Source organism: Seriola lalandi, unplaced genomic scaffold, assembly GCF_002814215.2.
Source record: "Seriola lalandi dorsalis isolate HSWRI2012SDOR001 ecotype SW California unplaced genomic scaffold, Sedor1 jcf7180002054256, whole genome shotgun sequence".
Classification (NCBI taxonomy): Eukaryota; Metazoa; Chordata; class Actinopteri; order Carangiformes; family Carangidae; genus Seriola; species Seriola lalandi.
In genome coordinates this window covers 1,386,386-1,392,385 of record NW_019524809.1, presented here as the reverse complement: position 1 = coordinate 1,392,385, position 6,000 = coordinate 1,386,386, and the positions used below count along the sequence as shown (strand labels likewise).

The following is a 6,000-nucleotide window of genomic DNA, read 5'->3' as shown; positions in this document are numbered from 1 at the left end:
TGAAGCTGTTTCACAGAAAAAGAAACTTAACAGATGGAGAAGAATAAGTGAGCACCAGGGGAGATCATCAAAGAAAAGTGGAGGGGATTTTTGATGTTGTCTGCCTCAGGATGAATAATTCAACTACAAACCTATTTTAGGTCCAAAAACCAAAACAATATGTGATGTTCCATAAAATCTGTCTACGTGCTTTCTGACTTTTTCAGAGTTATAAATACTAAATAATAAATAGTAGAGTGGGCTGTCTTTGGTCAAAACATAAATAGATTTTAGCCATGCTAACAGTACAGCTCTGGGGATGGTCTGTTGGGCCACCACTTTGTTCCAGATTGAAATATCTCAACAACTGTTGCCATGAAATTTGGTACACACATTCACGTTCCCTCAGGATGAACTGTAATAGCTTTGGTGAGCTTTAATGTTTCATGTAGCACCGTCATCAGGTCAAATATTTAACTTGTCTAATACTTTGATTTATGACCAAATACCCGCAATACCATCAATCTCAGCAGTGCTTTCTTTTTCGTGCTAATCAGCAAATGCTATCATGCTAACATGCCAAGCCAAGATGCTAAACATGATTAACATTATACCTGACTATAAGCATGTTAGCATTTAGCTCAAAGCACTGATGTGCCTACAGAGCTGCTGCTGCTGTGAAGATCTAAAGACTCGTGTAGTCGATAGAGTTTTAGAAGTCACTTAAAATAGTGATAATTCTATCAGTCATTTCAATTTTTTAAAATTTGTTTAGACTTAGCCATAGTCCTTGGATCATTTTATTTTCACTCAACAGACAGAGTTTTAGGCTGCTTTGATTGGGCATTTTTTAAGACTATAAACTATAACTTGCATTGTTTTATGTTGTCTAAAACTCAAGCCATAGAATCTAATAATACACAACTCCACAATATATTTGATTTTAAATCACTACATCTAGAAGGTGATTGTAGATGACTGATAATAAATAATTAAAAAAAAACACAATTTCCAAGTAGCAAAATAAATTTGTCAGATCTAGAGATCAAATTTCATGGATTAACTAGAACTACAACCAAGCTGTTCTCATCAGAGTTATTTTTTTATTATCTATTTAATGTGGCCTGTCTAGACAGTTTCAAATTATGCTGTCATGAAACTTCCTAATTTTCAAATTTTGTATTTGTCCAATGCTTTGGTCTATGTCTAAATACCTACAAATAATATATTTTCTCTGTAGTTTATTGTTAGCATCAGAGGACACGGTAAACAGTTTACCTTTATACATTGTCATAGTGAGGCCACTGAAATTAACAAAACCTCATAGTCCATTCAGGGCATGGATTATTTTTAGGATGTGGTTCCTGGACATGCGGTAAGCACCAAAATGCTCAGACAAAAGGCTGCGGGATTTCCTCTGTCCATAGAGCTCTCTGAGTCTGCGAGCCTCCTTCTTCCTCTCACCATCCTCATCCTGCTTCTTTCTGAAGCTGAGTCCACACTTCAGTCTCTTCTGCAGCCAGTGCAGGGCCTTGGTGGATTTTGGAGTAGCTGGAGACTTGAGGCTCTTTTTCTTCAGCATTGGAGCTGAGGGTGGAGTCATTTGGGTGGAGCTCTTCCTCTGCTCTTCAACCCAGTTTTTAGTGTGAGCTTTTCTTTTACCCTGCTCCTGGTTCTTCACCGCAGAGGTCAGGTACTTCAAGCTGGTGTTGTCTTGCACATGGCAAAGCTCAGCCTCCTCGCGCCTCCTCAGCTGAGCCTTCTTCAGATCACTTGTGGTGTATATAGGTCTCATTATGGGCTGCTCCTGCACCATCATGACCTTTTTCCACTGAAGCCTCTCTGTCTTCAGTTACTCCTGCTTTCCTTTCTCCATGGCCTTTTGATTATCTTCCCTCCTCTTCTCCTCCTCTCTTTGTTTGGCCTCCTGCCTCCTCCTCTCCTCTTCAGCTCTTTCCTTCTGCCTTCTCAGTCTTTCATCTTCTTTATCTCTTTCCTCCTTTTCTCTCCTGCTGTTCTGAAGCTCCTCTAGAGCAACACTTCTTCTTCTCTCCATCTCCATTTCTCTCTTTAAATGTCTCTTTTCTGATGTATATCCTTCTCTCTTCAGGGGTCATTTCAACGTTGAGTTCATGTAGTGGTCTTGCCATCTTGTTCTAGTTCGCTTGTGCAGCTCGATCTGTGTGTGTGTCTCTTGTAGAGGTGTTTGGCAAAGTGATGCCAGTAAGAAGAGTGGTGGAAACATGGAACAGTTCCATCAGTTAATACATAGATTACTTGATTCCCTCACAGTTCTGCTTGTAGAATGATCAGATGATCAATGTGTCTGTATTGACACATTGTCACATCTTTTCAATGACATCAATGATATTGTATGGAGATTTAGTCACAGTTTTGTTTTATGACTCTTATGACTTGTCAACATCTTGTCTTTGCCATGGGAAAAAAATTGTAAAATAATATATTTTGTTACAGTTATTTATAGCAAAATAACAGCCTTAAAAAGACATGATGCTAATATATATTCTTTTGTTTAATGTGCATGATTTACTTTGTAGTTGAAGCTTCACATAAAATCCTTAAATCTTAATTTTTTGAGGCAAGCTCAGGATGCTGCTTAACATTTTAATCTTTGATCATATATTGGCTTCATTCAATGTACTAGGCATGGGACTAATGTCATGATTATATTTTCATATTTCTATAATGGCTCCTGTGTAAAACTAAAAGCTAATGCAAGTGTTCACTGTAGGTCCTCAAAACTGGGTTCCTGCAGACTGAGTAGTTAGTTGACAGGGAATTATTATTATTTCAGTTTCCTTTCACTTTTTTCAAAACATTTCATGCATACAAGGTGTCATTCTGCTCTCGTCTTAATGGAACAGGACGGGACAGAAAATGGAAAAACAACCATCAGTACAATTGCTCAAGAAAAGGCCTTGCATGCTTAAACTTGTGACTACATGTACAATGTTGAATTAATAAACGGACAACATCTGGAACCAGTGTGCCGGATCACCCCTTTATCTAGACATCTCATACACACAACCACAGATCAGCAGTAGTGAGCCGTGGGAGGTGTGATGATGAGATGTGTGGATGAATAAAGAAGTCTAGATTAAGACTACAGGTGGTTCAACAGTGTCTGACCCTTTGGGACGAAATACCAGTGAGACATGGCAGGAAACATCTATTTAAAATTTCATTTATTCACCACCTTCTTCCCACTTTCACTCTGTGAATTAAATCTGTGCCAGGCGACCACTGTATAGGATTATTTACACTGTCTTTCTTCTCTTCTTATACAAGTATATAATCCCAACATACATTATCCTACAGCATCAGTTTGAGCCCAGTACCGTTTCTGTGGTGAGATGAAAACCCTAACCCATCTGTACCGTGTGAACATGGTACAGAGGAAACTTGATGCTTGATGACAACCTGATAATCAGCATCATGCATGCATTCTTGAACACATGTGAACTGTAGTGTGTGGTTTAGTCCTCTTGGAGGTGCTGTGTTTCAGTGTGATATTGGCCACTAAACACTCCGTTCATTGTGCTGACACTCAGCCTCTACACTGTGACCCCTAAATGTCAATATAAATCTCCTGCTTTCCACCTTCCCCCCTCTAATAATGCTATGAGACAGCGGCCAGCTGTGCAGAAAAAAAAGGGCTGCCCTGCACTGGATGTGTTCATGGTGGAGACGTTGTGTGTTAGTCACTCATAACAGTAATTTGCTATAATGACATGGTTACGTTCATGCCCAAATCAGATAATTGTACCCTCTCTTCTTTAGAAACGTGCCTGCATGCCTAGTTTTGTTTTTTTAAATGTCCAGTTTTGAACCTGCAGAGGGGAAATCTGCATCCTCTGCTATTCTGCTACTTGACTTCACTACACACAGCTGGATGCCAACTACATGCTATCTGGTGCAATTACAAAATAAAATTAGACTTCTCCTTAATCTATGTGACCTCTGTTTATTGATCCAGGAGGCAGAGGTACATAGGTGGGGGATGGTTGTAGAAAGAGAAAAAACTGTGAGCCAAGGGTACACGGTGCAACCCTGTGTATACCAATGATCCTCAGTGTCTATGTGAGGTACAGTTAAATGTAGAGTATTCAGTGCGTTATGTGCGTTGCTTCTGGTTGCATCCACCTCTCTGGTTTGCTCTATCCTTGTGTTTCTAATCCAGCTCGGAACAGATACATTCTGTAAAAAAAAAAAACAGGGGCTTCTGAGAATTGATATTAAATGTCTTTGAGTTGTTGTGAGTAGAGGCCTAACTCTGTCTCAGAGAGTGGATGCAGGATGTTAATGCATGTTATATCTGGCCATATTGAAAAGCTGGCCTATACAGAAGGTCTTAAATTTTGTGAGTGGCCTTTTCCTCTGAATCACAACCTCAGGAAACGGGACATCTGAGATTGATGCAGACAACTCCTTTGTTCAGATAAAGGAGCCTGAATCTCTTGTACCATACTGATATAATGAGACCAAGGTGGGATCATCACAAGTATCACTTCCAGAGCTGTTAAACTGCCTGTATCAACTGAGCATAAGGATTTAGGCATTATAGTAAAATTATATTCACATACATAGGTTTGCTTTGCAGTAGTTTAACAGCGGAAGTCACAGCCAGGCAGGATTAGAAAAATAAAAACAACATCTAATGACTTTTCTAACTTCTCAGATCATGAATGAAGGATCGTCATGGATGCAGGATGTGTGACCTTGGGCTCCAGGTGTTTTTAAGCAGGATCTTTAATGATACATGGGTATTGGTTGTTCTATATGCGTGCATGTGCATGTATATGCGTGTTCACACATCATTCTTCAGTTGTGAAAAGATATTTTTAATTCGCATCTGTACTGGTTGGGTGGAGAAATTCTGGCTTACCAACTACATTACACTCCATATTTGTTTTTATTTTGTATGTATCAGCATCTAAAAGATTTCTTTCTCTAAAAAGAGTTTTTATTTTCCTTTAACAGAATACAGTCCTCAGTTTGTCACCCATGCCATGAAAATCTCAGTATTATTTCCCACTTTACTAAACTACCAAAACAAGCCACCTTTGAGCTTAACATATCACAGAGTAGTTGAGGGGTTGAAGGTTTGTTTGACACTGACGAGTTCCAAAAGATGAATTAATAATGTGGCTTAGCAGTTTTAAATAATTTAATCAGACAATCTATAAATGTTGTGCGCTTCATATATATCATATTTCCAGGATTAAAAAGGTGTCAAGTCAGCATTCAGCAGAGTTATAAAAGGAGGTAATGAAAGCTGGTGAGCTGTTGTGAGTGTCAGTTTTTGTCCGCTCTCTTTGGAAAAGGCGACAAAATTCCCTTTGGAGAAAAAAAGGGAGAAATCGAGGTCAAAGACAGTTTAAGAGAGAGAAGAGGGTTGGGAAGGGCTTTCCTGCAGTGTAGCTGCATTAGTACTGCATTTTAGTTTCAGCATCCTTGACAGAAGCAGGAACAGCGAAATTGAAAGAAAAGGGAATATTGGAGTCAGTGTTTAATGCAAGGGAGAGCCAGGTGGAAAAGCCCCAGAAGGTCATTTGAATTAGGACAGAGAAGGTCGGACGAAGGCAGGAGGGCAGAATAAAATATGGAGGTGGAGGAAGCAGTGGAAAGAGTGAGGAATGAGTCAGGTGGAGGAGAAGAGGACCAGATGGAGACAGAGAGAGAGGAAAGGTAGAGAGACTGTGCCAAGCAGGGATATCACAAAAGGAGACCAAGACACTTGCAGAGAGCAGAATGGAGACTGACACAAATTGATGGTCCAAAACATTAAGAGGCTGGAAGCGGAGCAGGCTCCAGAGAGGAATAAGCCAACTCCAATTTCATCTTTATGAATGAGCGAACAGGCAGAGAGGGAGCTATCCAAGGAACACAGGAGAGGAATAATGAAATGATTCCTCTGATTGTGCTGTCTTATCACAGGGATTATAATGGATCAGCTGGGGAGAGTAGGTCACACAGCAGATGAAAATTTGATGAGGATCC

General features: G+C 39.8%; 1 pseudogene; it reads right to left on the bottom strand.

Moving 5' to 3' along the window:
• Positions 1-1,300: 1,300 nt before the first annotated feature.
• LOC147819190 (uncharacterized) lies at positions 1,301-2,129 on the bottom strand (annotated as a pseudogene).
• Between the last annotated feature and the right edge of the window lie 3,871 nt (positions 2,130-6,000).